This window comes from Rhododendron vialii, chromosome 9a (assembly GCF_030253575.1).
Source record: "Rhododendron vialii isolate Sample 1 chromosome 9a, ASM3025357v1".
Classification (NCBI taxonomy): domain Eukaryota; kingdom Viridiplantae; phylum Streptophyta; class Magnoliopsida; order Ericales; family Ericaceae; genus Rhododendron; species Rhododendron vialii.
Genome location: NC_080565.1, coordinates 17,932,147 through 17,956,437, shown reverse-complemented (window position 1 = coordinate 17,956,437; position 24,291 = coordinate 17,932,147).

Genomic DNA, 24,291 nt, shown 5'->3' with positions numbered 1-24,291 from the left:
CCGTACGAGTACATCCATACGGTACCAAACCACATAAAAACGGTACAATACTGTACGAGTACATCCATACGGTACAAAACCACACCAAAACGGTGCAATACCGTACGAGTACATCCGTACGGTACCCAACCACACCAAAACGGTGCAATACCGTACGAGTACATCCCTACGGTACCAAACCACACCAAAACGGTACAATACCGTACGAGTACATACATACGGTACCAAACCACACCAAAACGGTGCAATACCGTACGGGTACATCCATACGGTACCAAACCACATAAAAACGGTACAATACCGTACAAGTGCTTCGTTACGGTACCAAACCACACCAAAACGGTTCAAAACCATACGAGTACATCCATACGGTAACAAACCTCACCAAAACGGCGCAATACCGTTCGCGTACATCCATACGGTACCAAACCACACCAAAACGGTGCAATACCGTACGAGTACATCCATACGGTACCAAACCACACCAAAGCGGTAGAATACCTTACAAGTACTTCGTTACGGGACCAAACCACACCAAAACGGTGCAATACCGTACGAGTACATCCATACAGTACCAAACCTCACCAAAACGGTGCAATACCGTACGAGTACATCCATACGGTACCAAACCACACCAAAACGGTGCAATGCCGTACGAGTACATCCAGACGGTACCAAACCACACCAAAATGGTACAACACCTTACGAGTATTTCGTTACGGTACCAAACCACACCAAAACGGTGGAATACCGTACGACTACATCCATACGGTACCAAACCTAACCAAAACGGTGCAATACCGTACTAGTACATAGAAACGGTACCAAACCTCACCAAAACGGTACCAAACCTCACCAAAACGGTACAATACCGTACAAGTACATCCATACGGTACAAAACCACACCTAAACGGTGCAATCCCGTACGAGTACATCCCTACGGTACCAAACCTCACCAAAATGGTGCAATACCGTACGAACACATCCATACGGTACCAAACCACACCAAAACGGTACAATACCGTACAAGTACTTCGTTACGGTACGAAACCACACAAAAACGGTACAATACCATATGAGTACATCCATACGGTACCAAACCACACCAAAACGGTACAAAACCATACGAGTACTTCGTTACGGTACCAAACCACACCAAAACGGAACAATACCGTACGAGTACGTCCATACGGTACCAAACCACACCAAAACGGAACAATACCGTACGAGTACATCCATACGGTGCCAAACCACACCAAAATGGTGCAATACCGTACGAGTACATCCATACGGTACAACACCACACAAAAAGGGTACAATACCGTAGGAGTACTTCGTTACGGTACCAAAACACACCAAAACGGTACAATACCGTACGAGTACATCCCTACGGTACAAAACCACACCAAAGCGGTGCAATAGCGTACGAGTACATCCATACAGTACCAAACCACACCAAAACGGTGCAATACCGTACGAGTACATCCATATGGTACCAAACCACACAAAAACGGTACAATACCGTACGAGCGCTTCGTTACGGTACCAAACCACACCAAAACTGTCCAATACCGTACGAGTACATCCATACGGTACCAAACCACACCAAAACGGTACAATACCGTACGAGTACTTCGTTACGGTACCAAACCACTTTAAAACGGTGCAATACCGTACGAGTACATCCATACGGTAACAAACCTCACAAAAACGGTACAATACCGTACGAGTACATCCATACGGTCCCAAACCACACCAAAACGGTGCAATACCGTACGAGTACATCCATACGGTACCAAACCACGCTAAAACGGTGCAATACCGTACGAGTACATCCATACGGTACCAAACAACACCAAAACGGTGCAATACCGTACAAGTACATCCATACGGTACCAAACCGCACCAAAACGGTCCAATACCGTACGAGTACTTCGCTACGGTACCAAACCACGCCAAAACGGTGCAATACCGTACGAGTACATCCATACGGTACCAAACCCAACCAAAACGGTACAGTACCTTACGAGTACTTCGTTACGGTACCAAACCACACCAAAATGGTGCAATACCGTACGAGTACATCCATACGGTACCGAACCACACCAAAACGGTGCAATACCGTACGAGTACATCCATACGGTAACAAACCTCACCAAAATGGTACAATACCGTACGAGTACATCCATACGGTAACAAACCTCACCAAAATGGTACAATACCGTACGAGTACATCCATACGGTACCAAACCACACCAAAACGGTGCAATACCGTACGAGTACATCCATACGGTACCAAACCACACCAAAACGGTGCAATACCGTACGAGTACATCCATACGGTACCAAACCACACCAAAACGGTACAATACCTTACGAGTACTTCGTTACGGTACAAAACAACACCAAAACGGTGCAATACTATACGAGTACATCCATACGGTACCAAACCACACCAATGCGGCACAATACCGTACGAGTACATCCATACGGTACCAAACCACACCAAAACGGAACAATACCGTACGAGTACATCCATACGGTGCAAAACCACACCAAAACGGTGCAATACCGTACGAGTACATCCATACGGTACCAAACCACACCAAAACGGTACAATACCTTACGAGTACTTCGTTACGGTACAAAACCACACCAAAACGGTGCAATACCGTACGTGTTCATCCATACAGTACCAAACCACACCAAAACGGTACAATACCGTACTAGTACATACATACGGTACCAAACCACACCAAAACGGTACAATACCTTACGAGTACTTCGTTACGGTACCAAACAACACCAAAACGGTGCAATACCGTACGGGTACATCCATACGGTACCAAACCACATAAAAACGGTACAATACCGTACAAGTGCTTCGTTACGGTACCAAACCACACCAAAACGGTTCAAAACCATACGAGTACATCCATACGGTAACAAACCTCACCAATACGGCGCAATACCGTTTGCGTACATCCATACGGTACCAAACCACACAAAAACGGTGCAATACCGTACGAGTACATCCATACGGTACCAAACCACACCAAAGCGGTACAATACCTTACAAGTACTTCGTTACGGTACCAAACCACACCAAAACGGTGCAATACCGTACGAGTACATCCATACAGTACCAAACCTCACCAAAAAGGTGCAATACCGTACGAGTACATCCATACGGTACCAAACCACGCTAAAACGGTGCAATACCGTACGAGTACATCCATACGGTACCAAACAACACCAAAACGGTGCAATACCGTACCAGTACATCCATACGGTACCAAACCGCACCAAAACGGTCCAATACCGTACGAGTACTTCGCTACGGTACCAAACCACGCCAAAACGGTGCAATACCGTACGAGTACATCCATACGGTACCAAACCCAACCAAAACGGTACAGTACCTTACGAGTACTTCGTTACGGTACCAAACCACACCAAAATGGTGCAATACCGTACGAGTACATCCATACGGTACCGAACCACACCAAAACGGTGCAATACCGTACGAGTACATCCATACGGGTAACAAACCTCACCAAAATGGTACAATACCGTACGAGTACATCCATACGGTAACAAACCTCACCAAAATGGTACAATACCGTACGAGTACATCCATACGGTACCAAACCACACCAAAACGGTGCAATACCGTATGAGTACATCCATACGGTACCAAACCACACCAAAACGGTGCAATACCGTACGAGTACATCCATACGGTACCAAACCACACCAAAACGGTACAATACCTTACGAGTACTTCGTTACGGTACAAAACAACACCAAAACGGTGCAATACCGTACGAGTACATCCATACGGTACCAAACCACACCAATGCGGCACAATACCGTACGAGTACATCCATATGGTACCAAACCACACCAAAACGGAACAATACCGTACGAGTACATCCATACGGTGCAAAACCACACCAAAACGGTGCAATACCGTACGAGTACATCCATACGGTACCAAACCACACCAAAACGGTACAATACCTTACGAGTACTTCGTTACGGTACAAAACCACACCAAAACGGTGCAATACCGTACGTGTTCATCCATACGGTACCAAACCACACCAAAACGGTACAATACCGTACTAGTACATACATACGGTACCAAACCACACCAAAACGGTACAATACCTTACGAGTACTTCGTTACGGTACCAAACAACACCAAAACGGTGCAATACCGTACGGGTACATCCATACGGTACCAAACCACATAAAAACGGTACAATACCGTACAAGTGCTTCGTTACGGTACCAAACCACACCAAAACGGTTCAAAACCATACGAGTACATCCATACGGTAACAAACCTCACCAATACGGCGCAATACCGTTTGCGTACATCCATACGGTACCAAACCACACCAAAACGGTGCAATACCGTACGAGTACATCCATACGGTACCAAACCACACAAAAGCGGTACAATACCTTACAAGTACTTCGTTACGGTACCAAACCATACCAAAACGGTGCAATACCGTACGAGTACATCCATACAGTACCAAACCTCACCAAAAAGGTGCAATACCGTACGAGTACATCCATACGGTACCAAACCACACCAAAACGGTGCAATGCCGTACGAGTACATCCATACGGTACCAAACCACACCAAAATGGTACAACACCTTACGAGTATTTCGTTACGGTACCAAACCACGCCAAAACGGTGGAATACCGTACGAGTACATCCATACGGTACCAAACCTCACCAAAACGGTGCAATACCGTACTAGTATATCCATACGGTACCAAACCTCACCAAAATGGTACAATACCGTACAAGTACATCCATACGGTACAAAACCACACCTAAACGGTGCAATCCCGTACGAGTACATCCCTACGGTACCAAACCTCACCAAAATGGTGCAATACCGTACGAACACATCCATACGGTACCAAATTACACCAAAACGGTACAATACCGTACAAGTACTTCGTTACGGTACGAAACCACACAAAAACGGTACAATACAATATGAGTACATCCATACGGAACCAAACCACACCAAAACGGTACAAAACCATACGAGTACTTCGTTACGGTACCAAACCACACCAAAATGGTACAATACCGTACGAGTACATCCATACGGTACCAAACCACACCAAAACGGAACAATACCGTACGAGTACATCCATACGGTGCCAAACCACACCAAAATGGTGCAATACCGTACGAGTACATCCATACGGTACAACACCACACAAAAAGGGTACAATACCGTAGGAGTACTTCGTTACGGTACCAAAACACACCAAAACGGTACAATACCGTACGAGTACATCCCTACGGTACAAAACCACACCAAAGCGGTGCAATAGCGTACGAGTACATCCATACGGTACCAAACCACACCAAAACGGTGCAATACCGTACGAGTACATCCATATGGTACCAAACCACACAAAAACGGTACAATACCGTACGAGCGCTTCGTTACGGTACCAAACAACACCAAAACTGTCCAATACCGTTCGAGTACATCCATATGGTACCAAACCACACCAAAACGGTACAATACCGTACGAGTACTTCGTTACGGTACCAAACCACTTTAAAACGGTGCAATACCGTACGAGTACATCCATACGGTAACAAACCTCACCAAAACGGTACAATACCGTACGAGTACATCCATACGGTCCCAAACCACACCAAAACGGTGCAATACCGTACGAGTACATCCATACGGTACCAAACCGCACGAAAACGGTACAATACCGCAGGAGTACTTCGTTACGGTACCAAAACACACCAAAACGGCATAATACCGTACGAGTACATACATACGGTACCAAACCACACCAAAACGGTACAATACCTTACGAGTACTTCGTTACGGTACCAAACCACACCAAAACGGTGCAATACCGTACGAGTACATCCATACGGTACTAAATCACACAAAAACGGAGCAATACCGTACGAGTACATCCATAAGGTACCAAACCACACAAAAACGGTGCAGTACCGTACGAGTACATCCATACGGTACCAAACCACACCAAAACGGTACAATACCGTAGGAGTACATCCATACGGTACCAAACCACACCAAAACGGTACAAAACCGTACGAGTACTTCGTTACGGTGCCAAACCACACCAAAATAGTACAATACCGTACGAGTACATCCATACGGTACCAAACAACACCAAAACGGAACAATACCGTACGAGTACATCCATACGGTGCCAAACCACACCAAAACGGTGCAATATCGTACGAGTACATCCATACGGTACCAAACCACACCAAAACGGTACAATACCGTAGGAGTACATCCATACGGTACCAAAACACACCAAAACGGTACAATACCGTACGAGTACATCCATACGGTACAAAACCACACCAAAACGGTGCAATAGCGTACGAGTACATCCATACGGTACCAAAGCACACCAAAACGGTGCAATACCGTACGAGTACATCCATATGGTACCAAACCACACCAAAACGGTACAATACCGTACGAGCGCTTCGTTACGGTACCAAACAACTTCAAAACGGTGCAATACTGTACGAGTACATCCATACGGTAACAAACCTCACCAAAACGGTACAATACCGTACGAGTACATCCATACGGTACCAAACCACACCAAAACGGTACAATACCTTACGAGTACTTCGTTACGGTACCAAACCACACCAAAACGGTGCAATACCGTACGAGTACATCCATACGGTACTAAACCACACAAAAACGGAGCAATACCGTACGAGTACATCCATATGGTACCAAACCACACCAAAACGGTGCAATACCGTACGAGTACATCCATACGGTACCAAACCCCACCAAAACGGTACAATACCGTAGGAGTACATCCATACGGTACCAAACCACACCAAAACGGTGCAATATCGTACGAGTACATCCATACGGTACAAAACCACACCAAAACGGTGCAATAGCGTACGAGTACATCCATACGGTACCAAACCACACCAAAACGGTGCAATACCGTACGAGTACATCCATGTGGTACCAAACCACACCAAAACGGTACAATACCGTACGAGCGCTTCGTTACGGTACCAAACCACACCAAAACTGTCCAATACCGTACGATTACATCCATACGGTACCAAACCACACCAAAGCGGTGCAATACGGTACGAGTACATCCATACGGTACCAAACCACACCAAAACGGTACAATACCGTACGAGTATTTCGTTACGGTACCAAACCACACCAAAACGGTGCAATACCGAACGAGTACATCCATACGGTAACAAACCTCACCAAAACGGTACAATACCGTAGGAGTACATCCATACGGTACCAAACCACACCAAAACGGTACAAAACCGTACGAGTACTTCGTCACGGTACCAAACCACACCAAAATGGTACAATACCGTACGAGTACATCCATACGGTACCAAACAACACCAAAACGGAACAATACCATACGAGTACATCCATACGGTGCCAAACCACACCAAAACGGTGCAATATCGTACGAGTACATCCATACGGTACCAAACCACACCAAAACGGTACAATACCGTAGGAGTTCTTCGTTACGGTACCAAAACACACCAAAACGGTACAATACCGTACGAGTACATCCATACGGTACAAAACCACACCAAAATGGTGCAATAGCGTACGAGTACATCCATACGGTACAAAACCACACCAAAACGGTGCAATAGCGTACGAGTACATCCATACGGTACCAAACCACACCAAAACGGTGCAATACTGTACGAGTACATCCATACGGTACCAAACCACACCAAAACGGTACAATACCGTACGAGTACATCCATACGGTACCAAACCACACCAAAAGGGTGCAATACCGTACGAGTACATCCTTATGGTACCAAACCACACCAAAACAGTACAATACCTTACGAGTACTTCGTTACGGTACCAAACCACACCAAAACGGTGCAATACCGTACGAGTACATCGATACGGTACCAAACCACACCAAACCGGTGCAATGCCGTACGAGTACATCGATACGGTACCAAACCACACCAAAACGGTGCAATACCGTACGGGTACATCCATACGGTACCAAACCACACCAAAACGGTACAATACCGTACGAGTACTACGCTACGGTACCAAAACACACCAAAACGGTGCAATACCGTACCAAAACATCCATACGGTACCAAACCACACTAAAACGGTACAATACCTTACGAGTACTTCCTCATGGTACCAAACCACACCAAAACGGTGCAATACCGTACGAGTACATCCATACGGTACCAAACCACACAAAAACGGTACAATACCGTATGAGTACATCCATACGGTACCAAACCATACCAAAACGGTACAATACCGTACGAGTACTTCGTTACGGTACCAAAACACACGAAAATGGTACAATACCGTACGAGTACATCAATACGGTACAAAACCACACCAAAACGGTGCAATACCGTACGAGTACATCCCTACGGTACCAAACCACAACAAAACGGTACAATACCGTACCAGTACAGCCATACGGTACCAAACCACACCAAAACGGTGCAATACCGTACAAGTACATCCATACGGTACGAAACCTCACCAAAACGGTGCAATACCGTACGATTACATCCATACGGTACCAAACCAAACCAAAACGGTACAATACTGTACGAGTACTTCGTCATGGTACCAAACCACACCAAAACGGTGCAATACCATACGAGTACATCCATACGGTACCAAACCACACCAAAACGGTACAATACCGTACGAGTACATCCATACGGTACCTAACCATACCAAAACGGTGCAATACCGTACGAGTACATCCATACGGTACCAAACCACACCAAAACGGTACAATACCTTACGAGTACTTCGTTACGGCACCAAACCACACCAAAACGGTGCAATACCGTACGAGTACTTCCATACGGTACCAAACCTCACCGAAACGGTGCAATAACGTACAAGTACATCCATACGGTACAAAACCATACCAAAACGGTGCAATACCGTATGAGTACATCTATACGGTACCAAACCACACCAAAACGGTACAATACCATACGAGTACTTCGTTACGGTACCAAACCACACCAAAACGGTGCAATACCGTACGAGTACATCCATACAGTACCAAACCACATAAAAACGGTACAATACCGTACGAGTGCTTCGTTACGGTACCAAATCACACCAGAACGGTACAAAACCATATGAGTACATCCATACGGTAACAAACCTCACCAAAACGGTGCAATACCGTTCGCGTACATCCATACGGTACCGAACCACACCAAAACAGTACAATACCGTACGAGTACATCCATACGGTACCAAACCACACCAAAACGGTACAAAACCGTACGAGTACTTCGTTACGGTACCAAACCACACCAAAACGGTACAATACCGTACGAGTACTTCGTTACGGTTCCAAACCACACCAAAACGATGCAATACCGTACGACTATATCCATACGGTAACAAACCTCACCAAAATGGTACAATACCGTACGAGTACTTCGTTACGGTACAAAACCACACCAAAACGGTGCAATACCGTACGAGTACATCCATACGGTAACAATCCTCACCAAAACGGTACAATACCGTACGAGTACATCCAGACGGTACCAAACCACACCAAAACGGTACAATACCTTACGAGTACTTCGTTACGGTACCAAACCACACCAAAACGGTGCAATACCGTACGAGTACATCCATACGGTACCAAACCACACCAAAACGGTACAATACCGTACGAGTACTTCGTTACGGTACCAAAACACACCAAAATGGTACAATACCGTACGAGTACATCAATACGGTACAAAACCACACCAAAACGGTGCAATACCGTAAGAGTACATCCGTACGGTACCAAACCACACCAAAACGGTGCAATACCGTACGAGTACATCCCTACGGTACCAAACCACACCAAAACGGTACAATACCGTACCAGTACAGCCATACGGTACCAAACCACACCAAAACGGTGCAATACCGTACGAGTACATCCATACGGTACGAAACCTCACCAAAACGGTGCAATACCGTACGAGTACATCCATACGGTACCAAACCACACCAAAACGGTACAATACCGTTCGAGTACTTCGTTACGGTACCAAACCACCCCAAAACGGTGCAATACCGTACGAGTACATCCATACGGTAACAAACCTTATCAAAACGGTACAATACCGTACGAGTACTTCGTTACGGTACAAAACCACACCAAAACGGTGCAATACCGTACGAGTACATCCATACGGTAACAATCCTCACCAAAACGGTACAATACCGTACGAGTACATCCATACGGTACCGAACCACACCAAAACAGTACAATACTGTACGAGTACATCCATACGGTACCAAACCACACCAAAACGGTACAAAACCGTACGAGTACTTCGTTACGGTACCAAACCACACCAAAACGGTACAATACCGTACGAGTACTTCGTTACGGTACCAAACCACACCAAAACGGTGCAATACCGTACGAGTACATCCATACGGTAACAAACCTCACCAAAATGGTACAATACCGTACGAGTACTTCGTTACGGTACAAAACCACACCAAAACGGTGCAATACCGTACGAGTACATCCATACGGTAACAATCCTCACCAAAACGGTACAATACCGTACGAGTACATCCAGACGGTACGAAACCACACCAAAACGGTACAATACCTTACGAGTACTTCGTTACCAAACCACACCAAAACGGTGCAATACCGTACGAGTACATCCATACGGAACCAAACCACACCAAAACGGTACAATACCGTACGAGTACTTCGTTACGGTACCAAAACACACAAAAATGGTACAATACCGTACGAGTACATCAATACGGTACAAAACCACACCAAAACGGTGCAATACCGTACGAGTACATCCGTACGGTACCAAACCACACCAAAACGGTGCAATACCGTACGAGTACATCCCTACGGTACCAAACCACACCAAAACGGTACAATACCGTACCAGTACAGCCATACGGTACCAAACCACACCAAAACGGTGCAATACCGTACGAGTACATCCATACGGCACGAAACCTCACCAAAACGGTGCAATACCGTACGATTACATCCATACGGTACCAAACCAAACCAAAACGGTACAATACCGTACGAGTACTTCGTCATGGTACCAAACCACACCAAAACGGTGCAATACCGTACGAGTACATCCATACGGTACCAAACCACACCAAAACGGTACAATACCGTACGAGTACATCCATACGGTACCGAACCATACCAAAACGGTGCAATACCGTACGAGTACATCCATACGGTACCAAACCACACCAAAACGGTACAATACCTTACGAGTACTTCGTTACGGCACCAAACCACACCAAAACGGTGCAATACCGTACGAGGACTTCCATACGGTACCAAACCTCACCGAAACGGTGCAATAACGTACAAGTACATCCATACGGTACAAAACCATACCAAAACGGTGCAATACCGTACGAGTACATCCATACGGTACCAAACCACACCAAAACGGTACAATACCGTACGAGTACTTCGTTACAGTACCAAACCACACCAAAACGGTGCAATACCGTACGAGTACATCCATACAGTACCAAACCACACAAAAACGGTACAATACCGTACGAGTGCTTTGTTACGGTACCAAATCACACCAGAACGGTACAAAATCATATGAGTACATCCATACGGTAACAAACCTCACCAAAACGGTGCAATACTGTTCGCGTACATCCATACGGTACCGAACCACACCAAAACATTACAATACCGTACGAGTACATCCATACGGTACCAAACCACACCAAAACGGTACAAAACCGTACGAGTACTTCGTTACGGTACCAAACCACACTAAAACGGTGCAATACTGTACGAGTACATCAATACGGTACCAAACCACACCAAAACGGTGCAATACCGTACGAGTACATCCATACGGTACCAAACCACACCAAAACGGTACAATACCGTTCGAGTACTTCGTTACGGTACCAAACCACCCCAAAACGGTGCAATACCGTACGAGTACATCCATACGGTAACAAACCTTATCAAAACGGTACAATACCGTACGAGTACTTTGTTACGGTACAAAACCACACCAAAACGGTGCAATACCGTACGAGTACATCCATACGGTAACAATCCTCACCAAAACGGTACAATACCGTACGAGTACATCCATACGGTACCGAACCACACCAAAACAGTACAATACTGTACGAGTACATCCATACGGTACCAAACCACACCAAAACGGTACAAAACCGTACGAGTACTTCGTTACGGTACCAAACCACACCAAAACGGTACAATACCGTACGAGTACTTCGTTACGGTACCAAACCACACCAAAACGGTGCAATACCGTACGAGTACATCCATACGGTAACAAACCTCACCAAAATGGTACAATACCGTACGAGTACTTCGTTACGGTACAAAACCACACCAAAACGGTGCAATACCGTACGAGTACATCCATACGGTAACAATCCTCACCAAAACGGTACAATACCGTACTAGTACATCCAGACGGTACCAAACCACACCAAAACGGTACAATACCTTACGAGTACTTCGTTACGGTACCAAACCACACCAAAACGGTGCAATACCGTACGAGTACATCCATACGGTACCAAACCACACCAAAACGGTACAATACCGTACGAGTACTTCGTTACGGTACCAAAACACACAAAAATGGTACAATACCGTACGAGTACATCAATACGGTACAAAACCACACCAAAACGGTGCAATGCCGTACGACTACATCCGTACGGTACCAAACCACACCAAAACGGTGCAATACCGTACGAGTACATCCCTACGGTACCAAACCACACCAAAACGGTACAATACCGTACCAGTACAGCCATACGGTACCAAACCACACCAAAACGGTGCAATACCGTACGAGTACATCCATACGGCACGAAACCTCACCAAAACGGTGCAATACCGTACGATTACATCCATACGGTACCAAACCAAACCAAAACGGTACAATACCGTACGAGTACTTCGTCATGGTACCAAACCACACCAAAACGGTGCAATACCGTACGAGTACATCCATACGGTACCAAACCACACCAAAACGGTACAATACCGTACGAGTACATCCATACGGTACCGAACCATACCAAAACGGTGCAATACCGTACGAGTACATCCATACGGTACCAAACCACACCAAAACGGTACAATACCTTACGAGTACTTCGTTACGGCACCAAACCACACCAAAACGGTGCAATACCGTACGAGGACTTCCATACGGTACCAAACCTCACCGAAACGGTGCAATAACGTACAAGTACATCCATACGGTACAAAACCATACCAAAACGGTGCAATACCGTACGAGTACATCCATACGGTACCAAACCACACCAAAACGGTACAATACCGTACGAGTACTTCGTTACGGTACCAAACCACACCAAAACGGTGCAATACCGTACGAGTACATCCATACAGTACCAAACCACACAAAAACGGTACAATACCGTACGAGTGCTTTGTTACGGTACCAAATCACACCAGAACGGTACAAAATCATATGAGTACATCCATACGGTAACAAACCTCACCAAAACGGTGCAATACCGTTCGCGTACATCCATACGGTACCGAACCACACCAAAACATTACAATACCGTACGAGTACATCCATACGGTACCAAACCACACCAAAACGGTACAAAACCGTACGAGTACTTCGTTACGGTACCAAACCTCACTAAAACGGTGCAATACTGTACGAGTACATCAATACGGTACCAAACCACACCAAAACGGTGCAATACCGTACGAGTACATCCATACGGTACCAAACCAAACCAAAACGGTACAATACCGTTCGAGTACTTCGTTACGGTACCAAACCACCCCAAAACGGTGAAATACCGTACGAGTACATCCATACGGTAACAAACCTCACCAAAACGGTATAATACCGTACGAGTACTTCGTTACGGTACAAAACCACACCAAAACGGTGCAATACCGTACGAGTACATCCATACGGTAACAATCCTCACCAAAACGGTACAATACCGTACGAGTACATTTATACGGTACCAAACCACACCAAAACGGTACAATACCTTACCAGTACTTCGTTACGGTACCAAACCACACCAAAACGGTGCAATACCGTACGAGTACATCCATACGGTACCAAACCACACCAAAACGGTACAATACCGTACGAGTACTTCGTTACGGTACCAAAACACACCAAAATGGTACAATACCGTACGAGTACATCAATACGGTACAAAACCACACCAAAACGGTGCAATACCGTAAGAGTACATCCGTACGGTACCAAACCACACCAAAACGGTGCAATACCGTACGAGTACATCCCTACGGTACCAAACCACACCAAAACGGTACAATACCGTACCAGTACAGCCATACGGTACCAAACCACACCAAAACGGTGCAATACCGTACGAGTACATCCATACGGTACGAAACCTCACCAAAACGGTGCAATACCGTACGAGTACATCCATACGGTACCAAACCACACCAAAACGGTACAATACCGTTCGAGTACTTCGTTACGGTACCAAACCACCCCAAAACGGTGCAATACCGTACGAGTACATCCATACGGTAACAAACCTTATCAAAACGGTACAATACCGTACGAGTACTTCGTTACGGTACAAAACCACACCAAAACGGTGCAATACCGTACGAGTACATCCATACGGTAACAATCCTCACCAAAACGGTACAATACCGTACGAGTACATCCATACGGTACCGAACCACACCAAAACAGTACAATACTGTACGAGTACATCCATACGGTACCAAACCACACCAAAACGGTACAAAACCGTACGAGTACTTCGTTACGGTACCAAACCACACCAAAACGGTACAATACCGTACGAGTACTTCGTTACGGTACCAAACCACACCAAAACGGTGCAATACCGTACGAGTACATCCATACGGTAAAAAACCTCACCAAAATGGTACAATACCGTACGAGTACTTCGTTACGGTACAAAACCACACCAAAACGGTGCAATACCGTACGAGTACATCCATACGGTAACAATCCTCACCAAAACGGTACAATACCGTACGAGTACATCCAGACGGTACGAAACCACACCAAAACGGTACAATACCTTACGAGTACTTCGTTACGGTACCAAACCACACCAAAACGGTGCAATACCGTACGAGTACATCCATACGGAACCAAACCACACCAAAACGGTACAATACCGTACGAGTACTTCGTTACGGTACCAAAACACACAAAAATGGTACAATACCGTACGAGTACATCAATACGGTACAAAACCACACCAAAACGGTGCAATACCGTACGAGTACATCCGTACGGTACCAAACCACACCAAAACGGTGCAATACCGTACGAGTACATCCCTACGGTACCAAACCACACCAAAACGGTACAATACCGTACCAGTACAGCCATACGGTACCAAACCACACCAAAACGGTGCAATACCGTACGAGTACATCCATACGGCACGAAACCTCACCAAAACGGTGCAATACCGTACGATTACATCCATACGGTACCAAACCAAACCAAAACGGTACAATACCGTACGAGTACTTCGTCATGGTACAAAACCACACCAAAACGGTGCAATACCGTACGAGTACATCCATACGGTACCAAACCACACCAAAACGGTACAATACCGTACGAGTACATCCATACGGTACCGAACCATACCAAAACGGTGCAATACCGTACGAGTACATCCATACGGTACCAAACCACACCAAAACGGTACAATACCTTACGAGTACTTCGTTACGGCACCAAACCACACCAAAACGGTGCAATACCGTACGAGGACTTCCATACGGTACCAAACCTCACCGAAACGGTGCAATAACGTACAAGTACATCCATACGGTACAAAACCATACCAAAACGGTGCAATACCGTACGAGTACATCCAAAACGGTACAATACCGTACGAGTACTTCGTTACGGTACCAAACCACACCAAAACGGTGCAATACCGTACGAGTACATCCATACAGTACCAAACCACACAAAAACGGTACAATACCGTACGAGTGCTTTGTTACGGTACCAAATCACACCAGAACGGTACAAAATCATATGAGTACATCCATACGGTAACAAACCTCACCAAAACGGTGCAATACCGTTCGCGTACATCCATACGGTACCGAACCACACCAAAACATTACAATACCGTACGAGTACATCCATACGGTACCAAACCACACCAAAACGGTACAAAACCGTACGAGTACTTCGTTACGGTACCAAACCTCACTAAAACGGTGCAATACTGTACGAGTACATCAATACGGTACCAAACCACACCAAAACGGTGCAATACCGTACAAGTACATCCATACGGTACCAAACCACACCAAAACGGTACAATACCGTTCGAGTACTTCGTTACGGTACCAAACCACCCCAAAACGGTGCAATACCGTACGAGTACATCCATACGGTAACAAACCTCACCAAAACGGTACAATACCGTACGAGTACTTCGTTACGGTACAAAACCACACCAAAACGGTGCAATACCGTACGAGTACATCCATACGGTAACAATCCTCACCAAAACGGTACAATACCGTACGAGTACATCCATACGGTACCAAACCACACCAAAACGGTACAATACCTTACCAGTACTTCGTTACGGTACCAAACCACACCAAAACGGTGCAATACCGTACGAGTACATCCATACGGTACCAAACCACACCAAAACGGTACAATACCGTACGAGTACTTCGTTACGGTACCAAAACACACCAAAATGGTACAATACCGTACGAGTACATCAATACGGTACAAAACCACACCAAAACGGTGAAATACCGTAAGAGTACATCCGTACGGTACCAAACCACACCAAAACGGTGCAATACCGTACGAGTACATCCCTACGGTACCAAACCACACCAAAACGGTACAATACCGTACCAGTACAGCCATACGGTACCAAACCACACCAAAACGGTGCAATACCGTACGAGTACATCCATACGGTACGAAACCTCACCAAAACGGTGCAATACCGTACGATTACATCCATACGGTACCAAACCAAACGGAAACGGTACAATACCGTACGAGTACTTCGTCATGGTACCAAACCACACCAAAACGGTGCAATACCGTACGAGTACATCCATACGGTACCAAACCACACGAAAACGGTACAATACCGTACGAGTACATCCATACGGTACCTAACCATACCAAAATGGTGCAATACCGTACGAGTACATCCATACGGTACCAAACCACACCAAAACGGTACAATACCTTACGAGTACTTCGTTACGGCACCAAACCACACCAAAACGGTGCAATTCCGTACGAGTACTTCCATACGGTACCAAACCTCACCGAAACGGTGCAATAACGTACAAGTACATCCATACGGTACAAAACCATACCAAAACGGTGCAATACCGTACGAGTACATCCATACGGTACCAAACCACACCAAAACGGTAAAATACCGTACGAGTACTTCGTTACGGTACAAAACCACACCAAAACGGTGCAATACCGTACGAGTACATCCATACAGTACCAAACCACATAAAAACGGTACAATACCGTACGAGTGCTTCGTTACGGTACCAAATCACACCAGAACGGTACAAAACCATATGAGTACATCCATACGGTAACAAACCTCACCAAAACGGTGCAATACCGTTCGCGTACATCCATACGGTACCGAACCACACCAAAACAGTACAATACCGTACGAGTACATCCATACGGTACCAAACCACACCAAAACGGTACAAAACCGTACGAGTACTTCGTTACGGTACCAAACCACACTAAAACGGTGCAATACCGTACGAGTACATCAATACGGTACCAAACCACACCAAAACGGTACAATACCGTACGAGTACTTCGTTACGGTACCAAACCACACCAAAACGGTGCAATACCGTACGAGTACATCCATACGGTAACAAACCTCACCAAAACGGTACAATACCGTACGAGTACATCCATACGGTACCAAACCACACCAAAACGGTACAATACCTTACGAGTACTTCGTTGCGGTACCAAACCACACCAAAACGGTGCAATACCGTACGAGTACATCCATACGGTACCAAACCACACCAAAACGGTACAATACCGTACGAGTACTTCGTTACGGTACCAAAACACACCAAAATGGTACAATACCGTACGAGTACATCAATACGGTACAAAACCACACCAAAACGGTGCAATACCGTACGAGTACATCCGTACGGTACCAAACCATACCAATACGGTGCAATACCGTACGAGTACATCCCTACGGTACCAAACCACACCAAAACGGTACAATACCGTACCAGTACAGCCATACGGTACGAAACCTAACCAAAACGGTGCAATACCGTACGATTACATCCATACGGTACCAAACCAAACCAAAACGGTACAATACCGTACGAGTACTTCGTTACGGTCCCAAAACACACCAAAACGGTACAATACCGTACGAGTACATCCATACGGTTCAAAACCACACCAAAACGGTGCAATAGCGTACGAGTACATCCATACGGTACCAAACCACACCAAAACGGTGCAATACCGTACGAGTACATCCATACGGTACCAAACCACACCAAAACGGAACAATACTGTACGAGTACATCCATACGGTGCCAAACCACACCAAAACGGTGCAATACCGTACGAGTACATCCATACGGTACCAAACCACACGAAAACGGTACAATACCGTAGGATTACTTCGTTACGGTACCAAAACACACCAAAACGGTACAATACCGTACGAGAACATCCATATGATACAAAACCACACCAAAACGGTGCAATACCGTACGAGTATATCCGTACGGTACCAAACCACACCAAAACGGTGCAATACCGTACGAGTACATCCATACGGTACCAAACCTCACGAAAACAGTACAATACCGTAGGAGTACTTCGTTACGGTACCAAAACACACCAAAACGGTACAATACCGTACGAGTACATCCATACGGTTCAAAACCACACCAAAACGGTGCAATAGCGTACGAGTACATCCATACGGTACCAAACCACACCAAAACGGTGCAATACCGTACGAGTACATCCATACGGTGCCAAACCACACAAAAACGGTGCAATACCGTACGAGTACATCCATACGGTACCAAACCTCACGAAAACGGTACAATACCGTAGGAGTACTTCGTTACGGTACCAAAACACACCAAAACGGAACAATACCGTACGAGTACATCCATACGGTTCAAAACAACACCAAAACGGTGCAATAGCGTACGAGTACATCCATACGGTACCAAACCACACCAAAACGGTGCAATACCGTACGAGTACATCCATACGGTACCAAACCACACCAAAACGGTGCAATACCGTACGAGTACATCCTTACGGCACCAAACCACACCAAAACGATACAATACCGTACGAGTACTTTGTTACGGTACCAAACCACACCAAAACGGTACAATACCGTACGAGTACATCCATACGGTACCAAACCACACCAAAACGGTGCAATACCGTACGAGTACATCCATGCGGTACCAAACCACACCAAAACGGTACAATACCGTACGAGTACATCCATACGGTACCAAACCACACCAAAACGGTGCAATACCGTACGAGTTCTTCCATACGGTACCAAACCTCACCAAAACGGTGCAATAACGTACAAGTACATCCATACGGTACAAAACCACACCAAAACGGTGCAATACCGTACGAGTACATCCATACGGTACCAAACCACCCAAAAACGGTAAAATACCGTACGAGTACTTTGTTACGGTACCAAACCACACCAAAACGGTGCAATACCGTACGAGTTCATCCAAACGGTACCAAACCACATAAAAACGGTACAATACCGTACGAGTCCTTCGTTACGGTACCAAACCACACCAAAATGGTACAAAACCATACAAGTACATCCATACGGTAACAAACCTCACCAAAACGGTGCAATACCGTTCGCGTACATCCATACGGTTCCAAACCACACCAAAACAGTACAATACCGTACGAGTACATCCATACGGTACCAAACCACACCAAAAAGGTACAAAACCGTACGAGTACTTCGTTACGGTACCAAACCACACCAAAATGGTACAATACCGTACGAGTACATCCATACGGTACCAAACCACACCAAAACGGAACAATACTGTACGAGTACATCCATACGGTGCCAAACCACACCAAAACGGTGCAATACCGTACGAGTACATCCATACGGTACCAAACCACACGAAAACGGTACAATACCGTAGGAGTACTTCGTTACGGTACCAAAACACACCAAAACGGTACAATACCGTACGAGAACATCCATATGATACAAAACCACACCAAAACGGTGCAATACCGTACGAGTATATCCGTACGGTACCAAACCACACCAAAACGGTGCAATACCGTACGAGTACATCCATACGGTACCAAACCTCACGAAAACAGTACAATACCGTAGGAGTACTTCGTTACGGTACCAAAACACACCAAAACGGTACAATACCGTACGAGTACATCCATACGGTTCAAAACCACACCAAAACGGTGCAATAGCGTACGAGTACATCCATACGGTACCAAACCACACCAAAACGGTGCAATACCGTACGAGTACATCCATACGGTACCAAACCACACCAAAACGGTGCAATACCGTACGAGTACATCCATACGGTACCAAACAACACCAAACCGGTACAATACCGTACGAGTACTTTGTTACGGTACCAAACCACAGCAAAACGGTACAATACCGTACGAGTACATCCATACGGTACCAAACCGCACCAAAACGGTGCAATGCCGTCCGAGTTCATCCATACGGTACCAAACCACAGCAAAACGGTACAATACCGTACGAGTACTTCGTTACGGAACCAAACCACACCAAAACGGTACCATACCGTACGAGTACATCCATACGGTACCAAACGACACCAAAACGGTACAAAACCGTACGAGTACTTCGTTACGGTACCAAACCACACCAAAATGGTACAATACCGTACGAGTACATCCATACGGTACCAAACCACACCAAAATGGAACAATACCCAAACCACACCAAAACGGAACAATACCGTACGAGTACATCCATACGGTGCCAAACCACACCAAAACGGTGCAATACCGTACGAGTACATCCATGCGGTACCAAACCACACCAAAACGGTGCAATAGCGTACGAGTACATCCATACGGTACCAAACCACACCAAAACGGTGCAATACCGTACGAGTACATCCATGCGGTACAAAACCACACCAAAACGGTACAATACCGTACGAGTACATCCATACGGTACCAAACCACACCAAAACGGTGCAATACCGTACGAGTTCTTCCATACGGTACCAAACCTCACCAAAACGGTGCAATAACGTACAAGTACATCCATACGGTACAAAACCACACAAAAACGGTGCAATACCGTACGAGTACATCCATACGGTACCAAACCTCACGAAAACGGTACAATACCGTAGGAGTACTTCGTTACGGTACCAAAACACACCAAAACGGAACAATACCGTACGAGTACATCCATACGGTTCAAAACCACACCAAAACGGTGCAATAGCGTACGAGTACATCCATACGGTACCAAACCACACCAAAACGGTGCAATACCGTACGAGTACATCCATACGGTACCAAACCACACCAAAACGGTGCAATACCGTACGAGTACATCCTTACGGCACCAAACCACACCAAAACGATACAATACCGTACGAGTACTTTGTTACGGTACCAAACCACACCAAAACGGTACAATACCGTACGAGTACACCCATACGGTACCAAACCACACCAAAACGGTGCAATACCGTACGAGTACATCCATGCGGTACCAAACCACACCAAAACGGTACAATACCGTACGAGTACATCCATACGGTACCAAACCACACCAAAACGGTGCAATACCGTACGAGTTCTTCCATACGGTACCAAACCTCACCAAAACGGTGCAATAACGTACAAGTACATCCATACGGTACAAAACCACACCAAAACGGTGCAATACCGTACGAGTACATCCATACGGTACCAAACCACCCAAAAACGGTAAAATACCGTACGAGTACTTTGTTACGGTACCAAACCACACCAAAACGGTGCAATACCGTACGAGTTCATCCAAACGGTACCAAACCACATAAAAACGGTACAATACCGTACGAGTCCTTCGTTACGGTACCAAACCACACCAAAATGGTACAAAACCATACAAGTACATCCATACGGTAACAAACCTCACCAAAACGGTGCAATACCGTTCGCGTACATCCATACGGTTCCAAACCACACCAAAACAGTACAATACCGTACGAGTACATCCATACGGTACCAAACCACACCAAAAAGGTACAAAACCGTACGAGTACTTCGTTACGGTACCAAACCACACCAAAACGGTGTAATACCGTACGAGTACATCAATACGGTACCAAACCACACCAAAACGGTGCAATACCGTACGAGTACATCCATACGGTACGAAACCACACCAAAACGGTACAATACCGTACGAGTACCTCGTTACGGTACCAAACCACACCAAAACGGTGCAATACCGTACGAGTACATCCAAACGGTAACAAACCTCACCAAAACGGTACAATACCGTACGAATACATCCATACGGTACCAAACCACACGAAAACGGTACAATACCTTACGAGTAATTCGTTACGGTACCAAACCACACCAAAACGGTGCTATACCGTACGAGTACATCCATACGGTACCAAACCACACCAAAACGGTACAATACCGTACGAGTACTTCGTTACGGTACCAAAACACACCAAAACGGTACAATACCGTACGAGTACATCCATACGGTACAAAACCACACCAAAATGGTGCAATACCGTACGAGTACACCCGTACGGTACCTAACCACACCAAAACGGTGCAATACCGTACGAGTACATCCATACGGTACCAAACCACACCAAAACGGTACAATACCGTACGAGTACATCCATACGGTACCAAACCACACCAAAACGGTACAAAACCGTACGAGTACTTCGTCACGGTACCAAACCACACCAAAATGGTACAATACCGTACGAGTACATCCATACGGTACCAAACCACACTAAAACAGAACAATACCCAAACCACACCAAAACGGAACAATACCGTACGAGTACATCCATACGGTGCCAAACCACACCAAAACGGTGCAATACCGTACGAGTACATCCATACGGTACCAAACCTCACGAAAATGGTACAATACCGTAGCAGTACTTCGTTACGGTACCAAAACACACCAAAACGGTACAATACCGTACGAGTACATCCATACGGTTCAAAACCACACCAAAACGGTGCAATAGCGTACGAGTACATCCATACGGTACCAAACCAAACCAAAACGGTGCAATACCGTACGAGTACATCCATACGGTACCAAACCACACCAAAACGGTGCAATACCGTACGAGTACATCCATACGGTACCAAACCACACCAAAACGGTACAATACCGTACGAGTACTTTGTTACGGTACCAAACCACACCAAAACGGTACAATACCGTACGAGTACATCCATACTGTACCAAACCACACCAAAACGGTGCAATACCGTACGAGTACATCCATACAGTACCAAACCACACCAAAACGGTACAATACCGTACGAGTACATCCATACGGTACCAAACCACACCAAAACGGTGCAATACCGTACGAGTACATTCATACGGTACCAAACCACACCAAAACGGTACAATACCTTACGAGTACTTCGTTACGGTGCCAAACCACACCAAAACGGTGCAATACCGTACGAGTACTCCCATACGGTACCAAACCTCACCAAAACGGTGCAATAACGTACAAGTACATCCATACGGTACAAAACCACACCAAAACGGTGCAATACCGTACGAGTACATCCATACGGTACCAAACCACACCAAAACGGTACAATACCGTACGAGTACTTCGTTACGGTACCAAACCACACCAAAACGGTTCAATACCGTACGAGTACATGCATACGGTACCAAACCACATAAAAACGGTACAATACCGTGCGAGTGCTTCATTACGGTACCAAACCACACCAAAACGGTACAAAACCATACAAGTACATCCATACGGTAACAAACCTCACCAAAA